General features: G+C 35.2%; 1 protein-coding gene across 6 annotated transcripts in view; it reads right to left on the bottom strand.

The window, feature by feature from the left end:
• The window catches only part of LOC110447114 (glycine receptor subunit alpha-3-like), an 80,158-nt gene that overhangs the window by 21,183 nt on the left and 40,873 nt on the right, over positions 1–18,102 (bottom strand). The window contains exon 1 of one of the 6 annotated variants that reach the window (XM_021492572.1): positions 10,998–11,137. The exons of 4 other annotated variants lie outside the window; for them this stretch is intronic. The gene's annotated coding sequence lies outside the window, so the exon portion shown is untranslated. Of the gene's footprint in view, positions 1–8,337; positions 8,447–10,997; positions 11,138–18,102 lie in introns of those variants that run through there. One more of the 6 variants, XM_021492570.1, reaches the window with a different exon arrangement.

Genomic DNA, 18,102 nt, shown 5'->3' with positions numbered 1-18,102 from the left:
ACGTTATTCAAAGGCATTGTTCAAATAGAGTTCGATTTTTTTGACAATGCCTGGTCACGAGATACAAACATAATTTCATCATAAGCAAGAAATCGCAAAATAAACGTGTTCTTCGTCAACATTATCGACAGTGTCTGTAAACAACTAGTATTTATTTGAACCGTCCTAGACCTGTATACACAAACAGCATTGGTGATATAATCAATATTCGTAAATAATAGATACTAAAACTGAGATTTTTGGCAGATAAAAACACCCCACTGTGTCATAAATGTATGTTGTTCAAACAGAGTATCAGGATTGAGGATTCTCGCTGACTTGGCCTTATGCGTATTGAGTTTACGGTTACATTTATACACATTTCATGTTTACTACGCAGGATACGCTTAACTTAGTTTAAACAATTCTGGAAAATAAAATTAAAGATTCGTTAAATGTGTAAACGACTATATAAATAACTAAAATATCTAAAACTCGAAAGAACCAAACGAATGATGTCCCATTGTAAAATAATGTTTTCGTGTACATTCGTGTGTCACTGAACAACGCTGTGTCCTTGGAGTGTTTTATGTGTGCGTATAACGATATTAACGATTTTACTGTGATTTTGTATTAGTCCCTAGTTTGTTAACACTGAATGTTCCCAATGGCCGTGTGCGGCGTACAGACAATAAAACTGTATCTTTTGAAAACACGAACACATGTGTATAGGAAAACTTCGACCTGACATTCTTGTTGATCATATACATGTAGAGGAACTGAAAGTATTGTATTTATGTGATAATTGTAAGCGTATTTTTGTTAAATGTCGAACTCCTACGAATTCCGATGCCTTTATGTTCGAAGCTCACTTTACGGAAATGCCTGTCCTCAATGGTATACAGTAATGAACAAAAAAAGAGAGAACTGTTGATAGATAGGACTGAGAAAATCTTATAACAACGATAGAAACATGCTGAGACAAAATTGTCATGGAAAGGTCAAACACTACCACTGGCACCGTTTTTTGTTCATATAACCCTTTCACCACTGTAGACCATAATGGACTCATCCAAATCAATGCATGGTACAGTCTACTAAAGTTACATAGGGTTGAAAGGGTTAAAGTCATCAGCGTGAAAACGATCATCGTTACTTTATTATGAATATTAATCTTCTAATGAAATATTAATTAGCTGAGACCGGCATCCCACACAACATGACTTTAAGCACACTAGTCAATGCATTGTGATACACCTATACTAGTTTATCCATACACAAGGAATCAACACATAACTAATGGTATGACCATTTTTAACTACAATTACATATTTACAGATTACAAACTTAATAACGATTCCCTACTCACAAACTGTTCGCGTTCTAACGGCATCTTCCGTACGTGTAAAACGTGTAACGTATAATCTAATACCGTAACATGTAAAGTAGTATACCATACTGTGTTAAAATTATATTATGGTATGTGTGTATTTTGCAACCACTAGTATATTGTTGAACTAATTTTTACTTGTGCTCACATAAATGTTTTCTAACAAAAAATTAACTATATGGCCCTTCCGAAAGTACCCCATCCCATCTCACCCGTATTGCAAATGGAAACAAGTGAACCGTTTAGACTTGTCCTGGACGAATTAACTTTGTCGAGAGAATGAACATGAATAAGTGCATATGAATATCTCTATGTTTCTACATATTTATGCATGAATCACAGAAATATGCCACCATAAAAAACGGGCTCGTGACCAAAAGGTTGCGGATTCGAGTCACGGCACTGTGTTGTATCAATGAGCATTGTTCCAGTCTACTCAACTATAAATAAGTACGTGGTTGAACAGTGCTAGACTTGTTAAATGGTATCTGTTATCGCCGAAATGGCAGCTCTGGCTGTATGCTCCCCAGGGAGTTGAGAAAGGTATTGGCTGGTTGCAATGGCCCTATTACCACGGATAATAATTTGTGAACCGCTTACGGGGAACGACCTACGAACTATTTGTGATAAAGCGGTATATAAGAACCTCGAATTATTATAATTATTATAATTAAAGTATACATTATATCGTGTGAAATAATTATACTTTAGTATAATGTGTGTAACTTACTGAACTGTATTCTATGTCAATATAAAAGCAATGCTATGTAACACTGGAATGATACACCGGATAAATCAATGGTATAGTTTGCTCCGTAAGCTTTATCTTTCCTACACTCTCAGACAAGAGCTATTGCTGTGCCTTTACAGATTAATGATAACGTCGGGACGGTATTTAACGGCCATCACACATGACAAAAACACAGACTGTGTGCATGTTTTGTAGGTATTTTAACTCCCGAACAATTCCCTGGCTATTTGGATCTTTATCTATTATGAAACAAAAAGATAAAGAGATGGACAACTGCTCTCCTCCAGATGATTTGAGCATGATTCTTTGAACAGAGTTATCGCCCATTGTCATGATAATTTGCAATAAGCAATGCAACTTATTCTCATGAGTCTTGGTTTGGTTATAACATATCGGCCACGGATATCTAAATGAGGTAAGTTTATGAAATAAACTCTCTAACATTCGTGTCAATATGCACTTTTGAATCACAAACGTCAAACAGACATTACACAGTTAAAAAGAGAAAGAGAATGCACCAGTTGATTAAATATGTGAGTTAAAACGTAATTGATAGCATTTTAACTTATAAATGAAAGACTATATATAATAAAATTGCCGCCCAGTGGGAAGCCGTGCAACACTGAAAATGATGCTGTCTTTGACAATGAGTTGGTCACTGATAAGGTCCTCCTACAAAGGCACGTCACTGAGATTAATTTGGATTTTTTTAATACCATTTGTAGAGTCATAATGTCATTTACATAAGAACTAGTAAAGCACAACTTCAAGACGGCATCAATATGTTCCCAAAACCGTAGTACATTGTACGCATGCCTTTAATTAAATAAATTATTTCCCCATGACGATAGTGGCGGTTTTCGACTTGACGCATACTTTCAAACGATTTTTCTTGCATGTTCTAACCATCAAGCTTCTGGCGTTATCATCAATGTTATGACTACGACATTCTTCAAGATGGACGAGATAGATTTGGCAGGATATGGAATCTGTTTGATATATAAAGACTTCGACTATACTGAACCACATAACTCTCGAAGAATTAAAATTTAACGCGTTATCATAGTTATTTCTTAAGTTTAAACAGTTATCAAAGTGAAGAAAATATCCTATAGAAAACATATCTATCTGTTTGAAAAATTATCAGTAAAACATATCTTTATTGTCGACACATATTTGATACAAACGCCATACTTTTACTGATGAAATACATATCATACTTCATACACACGCCTGTGATTGTTTTCTGAAATTACAACGTAACGTATCTACCTGTGTTAACTTATTGATAAACCCAATGCCCGATTCTATTAAGATCGCACGTCAATGAACAACGTTCTGCTTGATAAAGTAATTTACAACGAACTGTAGACGACACTCATTAAGGGCATTAAATTAATTTAAGATGTATAACCACAACCTTTTGATATGTAAGTATTTATCCAATACAAAGAAAACAACAACCTGGAGTTCCATAACGTTTGCAGTATTAAGACATTAGGTGTATCCTAACGGTCAGATGTGAGTCATGTTACAGTTGTATGACCGCACAACGCACCAAAATTACCGTGCGCACACCGTGCATACATCGTTCACACACCGTCCGCACATCGTCCACACATGGTGCGCACAACTGGGCGATTTAACAATCGTTCGCCCCGTTGTATGCTTCTCTCCGCACAACTGTGCGATTTGGTACAATTTGTTGATCAATATTACGGAATGAAAAAAATACGGAAGGCTCGTATGCAATAATATACACTGTGTAAATTATAAATACGATTATGTACAATTTTACAATGCGTGTTACACAGCGTTACAGTGACCGTTAGACTGTCAAGAATAGGTTTAGCTCCATTAGGTAGCAAAACAGGTAAATAACAATTTGATGAGTGACCGGAGTTTTACCTGACACGTTAAGTATTTGTTCTTTGCATTCGTATTGGTCTATAGCTCCCGTTCACCTGGTTTTCACACCTTGGCGAGTTATGTAAGTGCTCCGGGCGGGGGATACCTACGGTCCAGGTACAGGTACAAAGTGGCTTTGTTTACCTGCACTGCCGAGACTGCATGTGTAATAATTTTACATGTGTCGATATAGGTTGTTTAAAAAACACCGAAAACACCATTTCTAAATTTAAGAAAGTATAGACAGAATAATAAGTTTTAAGATGCAAGGAAACCGTATATATTGTTAAGGCATTCCTTACTTTACACCAACCACGATTGTTATCGCACATCGTTCGCCCATCGTCCGCACAAATGTGTGCAAGCAATGATCGTCCAATTTTTTTATCGTTCGCACTTCGTGCACACATCGTTCACACACCGTGCACACATCGTGCACACACCGCACATCGTGTAACGTTGTGCGATCCCACAACTGTACTTTGGCGATCTTTTACAGGTCTATTATTAATATTATTATTTATGAAAGAATAGTTGCTGCCTCTTGGAGACATCCCTCCGATTACCTTTTTTATATGAACATTACACACACACCTTGTTCTTAGGAATGGTGATATTAAACAAAAGTGAGTAAACAATTCTCATTATCAAGTAAAGTAGCAAAACAATGTACTACAGCATAAACACACATAGACAAAGTTTACCACCTTGTGTCAACACATTGGGACAACCAAAAAAACACATTATGTCAACACACGGGGACACAATATACCACCTGTGTCAACACACGAAGACACGCTATACATGTACATCCTTGTGTCAACTCACGGGGACGGACTATACCTCCTTGCGTCAACACAAGGGCACAAAATATATCTCCTTGTGTCGACACACCGGCACTTACCATACCACCTTGTGTCGACACACGGGCACAAAACATACCACCTTGTGTCGACATACGGGCACAAAACATACCGACTTGTGTCGACACACTGGCACAAAAACATACCACCTGGTGTCGACACACGGGCATAAAACATACCACCTTATGTCGACACACGGGTTCAAAACATACCACCTTATGTCGACATTCTGTCACAAAACATACCACCTTATGTCGACACACGGGCACAAAACATACCACCTTATGTCGACACACGGGCACAAAACATACCACCTTGTGTCGACACACGGGCACAAAACATACCGACCTGTGTTGACACACGCGCACAAAACATACCATAACACTAACACAAACAGACAAAGTTGAAATTCAGATACTATTTATTTATTTGAACAGTATTTTAGTATATTGATTTCTGAAATAACATTTATTGTTATTTTAAAGAAAATTACCAAAGTCACTTCAATTTATTTATTACAGGTTGTAAGATATCTATCCCTCTGATTATTAATGGGACTACAGAATATTTATTTACTCATTCGAAAGCTTAAATTTGGGTCCAATAATTACCCTACTGTGCTTGTCACTCTGACACTTAACAGACCATAAATCATACATATCACAATGTAATTACACGTGCATTGAGTGCAAGTTTTCAACTAAAAACACTCTGCTCGTATTTTATACAAACATGTGTCAGGTTTTTATTATTCATGCAATACTTTATGACACACTTTATCACGTTAACAGGCCAGTGGAGTAAACGGTACTCTTAGGACTGTTGTATTATACACTCCAGTTGCTATTTTATTGATTTATTGCTTTTTTATTAAATATATCAAGCTACATTGTAATTAGTTTTATGTAAACACCTCAAACACAATATGAATATCTATTTCATCACTCGGTTTTTTTTTTTATATAATTGTCACACCTTACCGTATTTTTCTCTTCATTTGCTTCCCTATGATTTCACTCTTTTCTCTTTTTTAAAAAATCTTGTGCAGCTCAACGAATTATCATTGGAAGTACGAATATGCAACATTATTTGGTTTATTTTGCATTTAATGTCAATGATTATTTATATGCCTTTTTGTTTTACTCAAACACACAAAAGGAAAAAACGTGTTGTCCATTAACTTCATATCATTATGATTCGATCAAAAGCAAATAAGCTTTATGGGGCTTTACCATAAAACCTTCAATGTTTGAGTCTATTGCAGTTATATGTCAGGGATCATTTACATTCTAACCCGTGTCAAATTTGGACTTTAATCGAGGCTTGCCTAACGAAGAGAATATTTTATACCAAAACAAGCTTCCATGCGGCTTCGTAGAAAGAACTAAACATTGCGAGGCTTAGGAAGCCCCTGAAATTAAATACGTCTTTTTCCTTCTACCCTACCGTTTCGTTTCTTAAATGACCTCCCTTGTTTGTCAATCACATAACATTTTCACTCTGTAATGATCTTAATGACCCGATGGTGTAGATGAGCCATTAAACCCTAAACAAAGAAACAAAAGATCAAGAAATTTATTCAATATATTTTAAGTGAGAAATTTAATATCGTAAATCATGTTTTTGCGGAGGTAGACACAGAACTCGTTGTCAGTGCCTGCTAGGCTTTTTAAAAGAAACATGCGGTATGTAAAAAATGAATTTTATTGTTGTCTGAAAATGATTGCTACGATTTCTATATCAGAAATTGTCAATTGTTCCCCGGAGCAATTTTCTCTTTTTCCGAACGATTGAACTTAATAGAATAAGTGACAGAATAATATTGCATGTTTCTTGCAAAAACTATAATCTATTAGTCCGTGTCAGTCTGATTCAAAGACCTACAAGGGATGAGTAAAAAAAATCCAAAACCAAATAGCAAACAAACAATGACACATGAAATAAACTGTCAATCTGAATCCACCAACGATTTGCTAAATTTTAGGATGGCTTCGGAATAAATTGCAAACGCCATTAAGTCTAAGTCAAGAGGAAAATGTTTCAGTACAACCCCTGGTTTATGTGAAAGAAAAATGAAAAAAGAAATGCTTGAAATTTCATTTAATAAGTATTGATGCGATCCAGGCGACACGAATGCAAGAAAATAGAAGTACATAGTACATCAAAATGTAAATACAAACCAAAATGACGACCCTGATAAAACTACGGCAAAACTATAACAACAGAAAGACCCTTTCAAAAGAGAATAAAAAGACAGATGTCCGGAAAAGTAAGTGTATAAGTCAAATCCGAGTAATTCTACGCTTTCATAAAGAAATGCAGTGTAAACAACGGCACTACAAGGCACCCTAACAAATGAAATAAACATAGCGATGTTAACATCGCAAAATGAAATACATTGTATAAGGCTTCACAGCAAAACCATGACCAGAACAATATTTTTCATCTACTAACTAGTTTTTACGAATCAAAGCATTATAAGAGAAGGTGTTAAAGTGTTTTCATTGTTTTGTCTGCTTGAATGATAAAACAACTGAAATGTAATTCGCTGATCATTATCATCAGTTAACAGAAATATGTATATTCACATTTACGCAATTTTCATGCCAGTAATATCACAACAAACTATCAGTCTTGACTCGTTTTTGAGGTTTCACCATCAATCAATAACGGTTTTATTTTGCGTAACAGGCAAAGTTTTGACATCGTGTGAGATTACAAGATTCGGTGATACAAATATTTCGACAGTTTAATGATTATTCAACGAAATGCTTACGTAAGCTTACAGGACATCGTGGCCGAAGCTCTGAATAATTTGATATCGCGTCTTTTGATGTTTTTAATAGACACCAATTATTATATTTACATAATTATAAAATGTTTTACTAGAGTTTTATGATTGATAGGGTCGATTATGTGTCATCAACCAGTTAAATTCAAATTAAATCAGGGAGTTTTCGTAAAGCCACCAGCATTTTAAACAAGATACAAGCAACAGGACACTATGTGTTAGATGATCATATTAAGATTTTTAAAGGAAAGATATGGGAGAGGTTGTGATATAAACACAATGCGTTCATGACATAATCAGATAAAGATCCGCTTTTAAATACATTGCATCCGCATGTTTGATTGAAATGAAAAAAAATACTTTGCAAATATGATTTTAAAGCAAATTTTACATTTAAACATGGCAGTACGACAGCCATGATGTTCAACTATTTTTCTCACATGTGCAATAATGAATGGTATTGCTCCCAAAAATACTCCAGACCAGGTAAACAGTGGTCTCACAGCGCGAGGTGAGCTATGTAACAGCTAACGTAACAGAGTGAACAAAATTACAAGCTGGATACAGAGACAGTGTCTGATCATACAACATAAGCAATTACTTGTCTATTTACACAACCATGTCATTATAATGACAGTATGTCACATGTGCTTACCTTATAACCCATTACCGTCTCTGTGGTATGTCTACTATAACGATGTATACCTATCTTGTAATCCCTCAAAGCCCTGGAAGATACAGCCTTCTGCTCCACGCGCGATGTGTTAAATACCACAGCACGTGATTGTGTATTCAATAATACCCCAGCGTCTATCTATTTAATCTATCCTGATGATTAATCGCACAGTTGCACTAATGAAAAACAAAATACCAGAAAATTGGAACATTCAGTCAATTGGCAAAACCAACAGCATCCAGATTAAATTAACATGGGATTGTTTTATTTAGATTGTAAAGCTCTCGACTTGACTGTGAGAAAGTTCTTAAAACTAATGAAAAGCAAAATACCGGACATTTGGGACATTTAGCTAATTGACATAAACCAGATCATTCAGATTCAATTAACACGGGTTTGTGTATACGGATAGTTAAGCTCTCGATCTTGAATGTAAGAAAGTGATTAAAACCTGGGTAGGGGCGATTAAACAGAATCTGAAAATAATTACAGGGAGATGGTTTATGTTTTTTTTCCTGCATAATGTATTATGGCATGGCGCTATATATAAGCAAAGCTGGAGAGATGAAAATAAGCTCACATGGGTTTGTCAAGTATACGAGACATTATTTTAATATATCTTTAGTGTTGTTTAATTATCACACGATATCAGATCACGTATTATATTAGCTCTTGCAATGTCGTTACTTCGTGGTCTATATTTATGATAAATTTGTATAATCTACGATAATTTGAATTGAATATATTTTATCAGAAGATAGTTATTGAAATACATCTTTGGTCTCAGTTATAGGATTAACAGGAAAACAAACAAGAATTTTAAATTACTATTATGTTTTAAACGGAGAATTTTGTGATTATCATACCGTAATTATATCATGCAGCCTGGATACTCTACGTTCCCATTCTATTTACCTATCAACAGTCTGCATGTTTTGTTCAAAACAGTATATTACAGCTTCAAACTAAATATCAGAGAGCAAATAAACAATAACAAAATGTTATTCAATGCCAGCTCGGAGACAACTTAGGACAAGGAGAACTAATGAAAAAGGGAGAAAAATGAAACAGCAAGACCTTAAATGCCCCATCACATCAATATATCGATCTCATCTAGTTAATTAGAATAATATTCAATACGGGGATGCAACAACAACATGATACCCTTAAAACTGTTGACCTCCCGTCTAGATTTACCCCTGGATGGGACAATAGTACTGTTCTATGTTCAAATTGCGAATTTATCTTAGATATGGACTTATCAAAAATATCAAAAGTATATAAAGAAAACATTCAGGTCAACAAGTAAAATAAAGGCATTAATACCAAGGTATTTAGCTGCCGTAGAAGACAGCAATCCTTCAATGTGCGGACGTTCACATCTTACACGGTACCCTACGCGCACTCTTGAGTTTATTCGTCGGCCAAACATGCATTATCTATACCATCAGATAAAGACAAGGTCATACGTTATTAGAATTCGTACCTACGAATAAATCGATATATGAGCGGAAAACACAATCAATATATGAGCTTGAAATATACGTGTTGTTGGTTATACAATGTATGAAGAAGTAAAGGATTCGTTTGAGAAACTGTGGTTAACCTCTGTAACCTTCACCCAGAAAACTATATCTGTTTGTCAGTTGTTATAAAACCTGGTCAACTACACTAATTCCTACCTAACCACTATAACATGTTACTTTTAACCAGCTATTGAAACTTCTAAGTAACCTCTGTTACTACTTCTCGCCTCGTAGTCAACTGCTATAACATATTGTTAAATTCCAATAACTACCTGTAAACTACCATAGCTCCAAGTCAACCGTTGGAAGACATTTCAAACTATATACATCCTTGTCAAATACTGTAGCTCCGGGTCAAGTAAGGTCACCAATAGGTCAGTACTGTATTTGTGTCAGTCAGTATCCTGAGACATGTGTACACACACTATTGAGATAACTAGAGATCAGCAGCATGTTACTACGAACTTAACACAATTTGTCCTGTGCAACCTGTGAACTGTAATTGGTTATTTCAAAGATAACCAGGAAATCAATAAAAGATGGTAACTGAACAGAAAGCTGATGAAATACCCTCAAACAGTGTGTGAAGGAAAACTTCGTGACTACCACTGCCACTAATTAGTTTTTAAACTCGGCTTCTAATTTTGATAAATGATTTGAACCATCGAACATGGATTTAAACTATTGAAGCATACTTGTGTAGGTTCAGTCTATCACTGTGTTTGATGTGCTGCATTATAAACACGCTCGGGGACACGTGAGTTGAGATGTACAAATTACCACACTATAACTATTTCATCGAGGGTAATTGAAACAAAACATGTTTTGTGTATTGATATGCCATTGGTTTTCTTTGAAATAAAATATTCAGTTTAACAATTGGATATTGTCAGTGATTTCTGAGTAGCGACGGAACATTTAAGATGTTGAAGAATATGTACGCAAATGTTGTCTTTAATTATACTATATGTGCAATAACAATCAAGTACACATGTGAAATCAATAGATTCGAGGTAAAAAAAAATCAACAGGTAATCCTGGACGTACTCTCTATTAAAACAAAAAGTAATCGATACAATGAATGTGTAACGAATGTCTTAAAGTTCACCTTACCTTCCTTCGTTCGTCGTATTGTATATTGCTAATATCTAGCATAGCATTGTCTAAGCCAGCTGCCCCTATACTCCGTGGCAAAAAGCACTCTTTTGACGATGGCGCCCTGTCTGATTTACATTCACTGGTTAAAAGGTTGCTAATCCAGCTGAGTGTCGTCTTAGAGAATGCGGGAAATTAGTAGCATCCAGGACCTGGTCCCTGGTGACACTGACAGACTTGGCAATTATAACCATGCATAGTATGAGTTTGTACGGTAGACCAACCTGGGAGTTCACGGCCTGTTCAGTAAATATATAAACGCCAGCACTGTTTTATAGTGTTTGGAAATGATCGATGTCGCCACACGATCTAATGGTAATATGAACTGACGGTTACCGAATTTCCCGAACTTCTGAAAATTGGAGAAAAGAAATGGTCACCGTTACTTTGAAAGAGAATAATTCAGTGAGGTTTTATTTGAAAATCAGCCGGGACGACGATAGATCAAAGTAGTCAAAAGTGTGAACAAATGGGATACAACGAGCGACGGATACAGATAAGGAACCAACGTGTTTAAGGCTGCTTTTGTTTTAGTTGGATAATTTTACTTTTAAGGTTATGTTTAATATTATAATTGTTCTGTGACACAAAGTGTTTGGTTTATATTAAAGTAGTGAAAGTAGAAATCAATATTTGTTAACACAATTGGCTATTCATAATACAAACGAGACCTTGAATGTATTTAAGAACAGAACGTTTAAATAATATATTATCTTCAGGTTTCCGATATGCATGGATCTGTGCAAAAGTTCATCCGAACCGTATTTTATTGATTTATGAAAAACCATACTTCCGTAAACATCCTACAGTGTAAGAGGTATTAATGTATTTCATAATGGTCATTTGGTAAAGTTACTTGACAAAAAATACAAATTCCTTCGTGATCTTTGTATTGTGTGTATGATATACCAGTTATAGGGAGCAGTATTTGAAACAATGTATCTATATATAGCTGTATCGATACTGTCTGTATTACTAGGAAGATCAACAATAGCATAGTCCCTTTAAAACGATGTTGACACTTCTATGAATGTTTTGAGAGGTTCTTTTCATTATACTATGGTATGATCTAGCCGTATCGGTCCGTGTATTAAGAACCATTTTGAAGTCACGTGTAATAGTCAGATGACGTCATGAATTCATGTTTAACGTCAAAAACAGGAAGTTCTTTATTTTGTATTTCTAATTGAATATAAGAACGAGTTAATTGAAGACAAACCATGTATCATATTGTTCGTAAATATATTTCGCGCTATTATTGTTAGCACTATTTTTTTATTGTGCGATAGGCTACATGTTTTTGATAAATACGTAAGATATAATTGTATCAGAAACAAATAAGCAATGGAAATTATTCCTCTAACCTGGTGTAGAGGTAGGGGTCAGAAGCATGCATGCGTTATTTTATACACGACACGGATAAGGCAATGGGAGCGTAGCTTCTGTCACGACATACACACTGCGATGAGAGTGTCTTTCTTTTTATGATTGTCATCTCTAAACTAAGCATAGATACCAAAGCTAGTTTGCTGTTAGATCATATGTAGGATTCCAAATAATAATGGAGACTTTATTGTTTTGTTAATGTCATTTATTAATGACGGATTAATCAAGGTCAATTTTGATCAACTATCACAATACTTCAAGATGGACTCCATGATATACATGTTGAATTTAACATATGGCTATGTGGTAAACAATCGACACTGAAAACCGTATTCAAAGACGGACATCGTCCCATATGATAGTATCTTGCTTTTAATGCAACTTCTTTAAAATAACTGTATAGTGCGTTTAACAACAATGTTAAGGCAACGAGAACGAATTGCTTGTTGCAACTATACGGAAATCCGATTGCAAAGGTTACTGTTTAGACAACTATACGGAAATCAGATTGCAAAGAATCCTGTTTAGACAACTATACGGAAATCAAATTACAAAGATTCCTGTTTAGACAACTATACGGAAATCAGATTGCAAAGGTAACTGTTTAGACAACTATACGGAAATCAGATTGCGAAGGTTCCTGTTTAGACAGCTAAGCGGCAATGAGAGTGAAACATAAGCTTAAATCCTGGTACAATCTGTATACAAGGAACATGCTGTATAAGTACTTAAACTAAAGATGATAATTATTATACCCGTACCACCCTACGGACAGTCTGAGATCATTAGGCTAAAAGGTTTTAATGCACAACCTAGACAAAATGGCGCGAACATAGCCATTTAGCGGCAGTTATACCGCTGGCTGGTGATACTATGGCATGCGTTCTCACATCCATACGTACATGTGTACTCTAACTACTGATCGACACATAACAGTCCAACAAATAGCGTTATCATTACTGATACAAGTAGAACGTGTCTAAAATTCGATATTCATGAACAATAATTGTTATTATGAACTGAACTACATTTTCTTATTGCACAAGCCGCTGTAATGAACGAGAGTTAGCTAATTCATTGGTATTACACATTGATCGCTTGTTACATGTATGCCATCAGATACATGTTTTCATAAATTTCGTTCATTACCACATTGATTTAGATTCATATCTGTTCTCAGAACTAAATCCAGACTTGAACTGATTGTAAAATCACCACACGTCTGCCTTTTAACATGGTCCGAGATATAACAAGATGCACAGCGTACAAGATACATGCCATCGAGAAACTTTGTTTTACATTAAAACGTCCGAAGTTTAATTCCGACGTGTTGGAATCTGTTTATGTGTATAATATTCAAAGGTTATTAAGGGTAGTCATCCTTGACAAAAATTATGTGTCCAATGAACATGTATTCTGATTTGTTATGTATCAGACATGTTTATGACTGAAATGTAAACAAGCTTTTCTTACTAAATGATAGTTCTATGATGTTCTACATAGTTGGTTACTACGATAATGTAACATAAGCCATACCATACTAGAGAAGTTAACTAAAGCTATCCGTTCACCAGAACTACGTTCTTCGATCGACATTTCAATAGACTCTTAGACGCTGGAGGAATTGCTTAGTCGCCATCATGATCTGATTTTCGTTAAAGAATTTCATTGTCTACTACGACTATAATATTAACTGTGTTTTATATTGGTGGTGATCTACACTGTCTCCTGGACTCGACATCAGGGTGTGGGCCACATCTAGGAAAACACTTACGTATACCTCCTGTATAACGACAACATACCACTAACTGTGTTTTATATTGGTGGTGATCTACACTGTCTCCTGGATTCGACATAAGGGTGTGGGCCATATCCAGGAAAACACTTACGTATACCTCCTGAATAACGACGACATACTATTTGTTTCTTAAAGTTTCTTGTATCGACTTTAAAAACTCAATTCATGAATTACAATACACACTCACTTTATAAATACGTGCCTCTAAATACACGAACGTCTTGAATATTGATGTCGCCATTACTTTCAATTCAGTATTCTTTTCAACTGACGTCAGAGAATGGCTAATAAACAAGGTTATGTAAATCCCCTTAACATATACTTCTGTGGCAGGGAGTGCTTTCCTGAATTATACCATGACTCTAGTGACAGCCAAATATGGGTTTTGTTTTTTATAAACAAATCTGTACTTCCAACCTTGGTCATTGACACTGATACTTACGTCTTAGAAATGTGTTTTGTTTTCTCTCGAAAAAACTTGAAGTTATGACAATAACCCTGACTACAAGAAAGATATTGATGTATTTCTTAAAGTGTGATTGTAGTGAACAGGAAACACTGAATCTCAGACGAAGTACATTTTATTATCCTGAAACCTTATATGATGAGTCGTTACCGCCGTATATTGATTTGTCCTTTGACAATTATTTTAGAAATTTATCTTTTCCTTTAGTTAGTCCTTGTTACTTTCTTTATCACGTCAAGTTAACGAGATTTAGGCTCCACCTCTGATTAAATAGCAAAGCCTGTAATAAATTGAATTTTTTAAAATTTATAGCATACTTGCAAACACATGCATAAAGCCGGACAGCATAACACATATCAATACACAGAGTAGCATTAATATTCGTAGCTCAACATTAATAACCATCGTCTCTTCGTTTTCTTTACACATGACACATAAACATGTGAAGCATGTTGGCACTGTACGTAACTGAACTATTCCGTCTTTGCGTATTGCAGAGTTATCTTCTCTTGGGGGCAGGGATTAATTGTTGCGTCATTGGTTTGTGTGAGAAAATTGCGTCGTTTTCTCAAAAATTGATGACGTTACTCTCACAAACAAGTGACGTAACAATCAATACCTGCTCCCAAGAGAAGATAACTCTGCAATAAGCAAAGACGGAATAGGAATTTCGGTCGTGTTCATCTCATGTTTACTATATTTATCCTAACCCTACTTTAATAATCTATTAAAACGACCATTCGAAGCTAATATTTGATAAACACCTTTTTGAACAGGGTGGTCATTTATCAAACAGGTTTTATGTTTGCTTATTACAAACACATGCGATAAACATAGTTTTGCGATAGCGGAATATGAAGTACGGGTAATTGATTATCAATTCATTTTCGATATAAAAATAAAGCATCATATCAATGTTTTCTCTGTTTCAATATCTATCAAACTTGTATTAATATTATGAACAAATATATACCCTAATTAGCACATTCCAATTTAGTTGCCATTTGTACGATCAAAAGGTTAGCGCAAGCTCAGATAAACGTGATTATTATTCTCTCAACAAAGGTTCTTTTGAATTTGTAAACAAATTAGCGTATCAGAAAAAGTTGGAGGCTAAGAACATGTCAGAGGGATGATTTGCACTTACAGCCGTTTCGCCTGAAAATGTAACATACATAGCAATATCCTATTATTATCCTGAAGTTTATATTTTAAATCAAAGTTAACGCTAGTCATCATATAATATAGCTCAGAGGCAATAGTCTGTAGATAAATGGTATAGTTTGTTCATCAAAAGAATATCCCATTGTCAGGAATGAATGTCAGATTCGGAGTATTGAATCGAACACGACAAAGGCCGATACTCCATATAACCTGTCATGATACCCTTTTAAATCCAGGAAAATATGGGACAGGGTATGTAATAGGTAGTAGACATCGGAATGCAGATCTTGGTTATTGCTGTAGAGTTTTTTCAGCGTTGTTTAAAATAATCTGGCTTAACATTTAACCAATCAACATGGCGCATTTAAAGCTAGATATCTAATGCTGATTCCTAAAGCATGTCCTTGAAGTAGCGAGACAGCTGTGACATCTAAATGTCCTTGAAGTAGCGAGACAGCTGTGACATCTAAACTACATACACATTGACGCTGGTATGCTGCTAATGAGGAAAGGAAAGTCAACGACCATGGGATAAATAAAAGTAGGTCATGACCACTATGGATATAATCTAACGGTGACTACACATCCGTATGATTTCCAACTCCCGAATTCCATAAATCATTGTGTGAACATAACACGTAGCATGCGTCGTTCATATTAGTTCCTACTTCAGTTACAATAATGGAGTGCCGCCGATATTATTTAGAACATAAAACTGTTATATCACAAGTAAGTACTGGTCAGCATTTAATTTAAGTATTGCAAGTTTATTGTTGAGTACTGTTGAGTATATAACTGAGAACTTATGAGTTTTTAACTAAGTAATTGTGAGTTAATTGTTAAGTATTGGTGAGTATGAAACTGAGTAGTTGTGAGTTTATTGTTAAGTATTGGTGAGTATGAAACTGAGTAATTGTGAGTTTATTGTTAAGTATTGGTGAGTATCAAACTGAGTAATTGTGAGTTTATTGTTAAGTATTGGTGAGTATCAAAGTGAGTAAATGTGAGTTTATTTTCAAGTATTTGTGAGTATCAAAGTGATTCATTGTGAGTTTATTGTTAAGTATTGGTGAGTATCAAACTGAGTAATTGTGAGTTTATTGTTAAGTATTGGTGAGTATCAAACTGAGTAATTGTGAGTTTATTGTTAAGTATTGGTGAGTATCAAACTGAGTATGGTGAGTACATGGTTGAGCTGTGTTAGTTCACTGATTAGAATTACAGAGTGCAGGTCTGTACATAGTCGAGTATATACGTATCGATGTGTAGGTATTGTTGAGTACTTGTGAGAGTAGTGCTGAGTAGTGATAAGTATACAGTTAAGATCTGGTGAGGATATCACTTGATGACATCAATTTCCTGAAGTAATCATCATACTCCGAGATTTCTTTTCAAAGCTCTAAACATAGGGAGTTGTTCGTCGAAAAGAAATAGCTTTAAAATATAAAAAAAACAACATAGATGTGTAAAACTCCACCGGTTTTTAGCTTAAATGATCACATGAAACAACTGATAACAACCTTTAGTTGGGTTCTGCCAAATATGTTGATTAGAACTGGCTAGTATTTTATTTTTGAACATAGCTTTCTCTTATACGATACTTCAACATAAATCGTATGGTATGCTACGGGAGGGTAGGTATCGATACACGTCATATCGTATTGTTGTCTTATCAAATTGCACTTGACAGGAACGTACAACTCTTTTGGGGGGTTTCATGAATAAAACATGTATTTCCATAGCGCCGGTAATACGACACGTCTACGGTTCGTGTCGTTAAGTCTCTATCAACTACGGTTCTGTGACCCTCTATTGTTATAGTGACATGTATCGGATTGGTCGTTGATGAATATTAACGAATGACTTTACCTCAAATCATTCCAATCATTGGGTATTCATTACATTTATAAAACTCCGCACTGTCCAGCGTTTCTGGCTGTGAGTCATATTTGTCAAATTTCGTAAATGTCAAGAACGGTTGGGTGGAAGTTAATTTGTGCCAGATTTGTTCATTCTTTAGGTACAAGTTCTGTGTACAATCGTTTGAAACGTATTCACTGATTATTGTAAGAGAAGATAATGGCTATTTGAATTATAATTGCATGCAGACCTACTCCATAGAATACGTGGTAACTTCAGCTTATACAATGAATGTATGCGGTACCTAGTCTATGTCAAAAACAGAAATAAATTGAATCATTTCGAATTCATATGCACGGAATATTTTTAATAAACCTTATTTTATGAAC

This window comes from Mizuhopecten yessoensis, unplaced genomic scaffold (assembly GCF_002113885.1).
Source record: "Mizuhopecten yessoensis strain PY_sf001 unplaced genomic scaffold, ASM211388v2 scaffold3229, whole genome shotgun sequence".
NCBI classification, from domain to species: domain Eukaryota; kingdom Metazoa; phylum Mollusca; class Bivalvia; order Pectinida; family Pectinidae; genus Mizuhopecten; species Mizuhopecten yessoensis.
The sequence above is the reverse complement of the archived record's forward strand: the minus strand, read 5'-3'. Positions and strand labels throughout refer to the sequence as shown.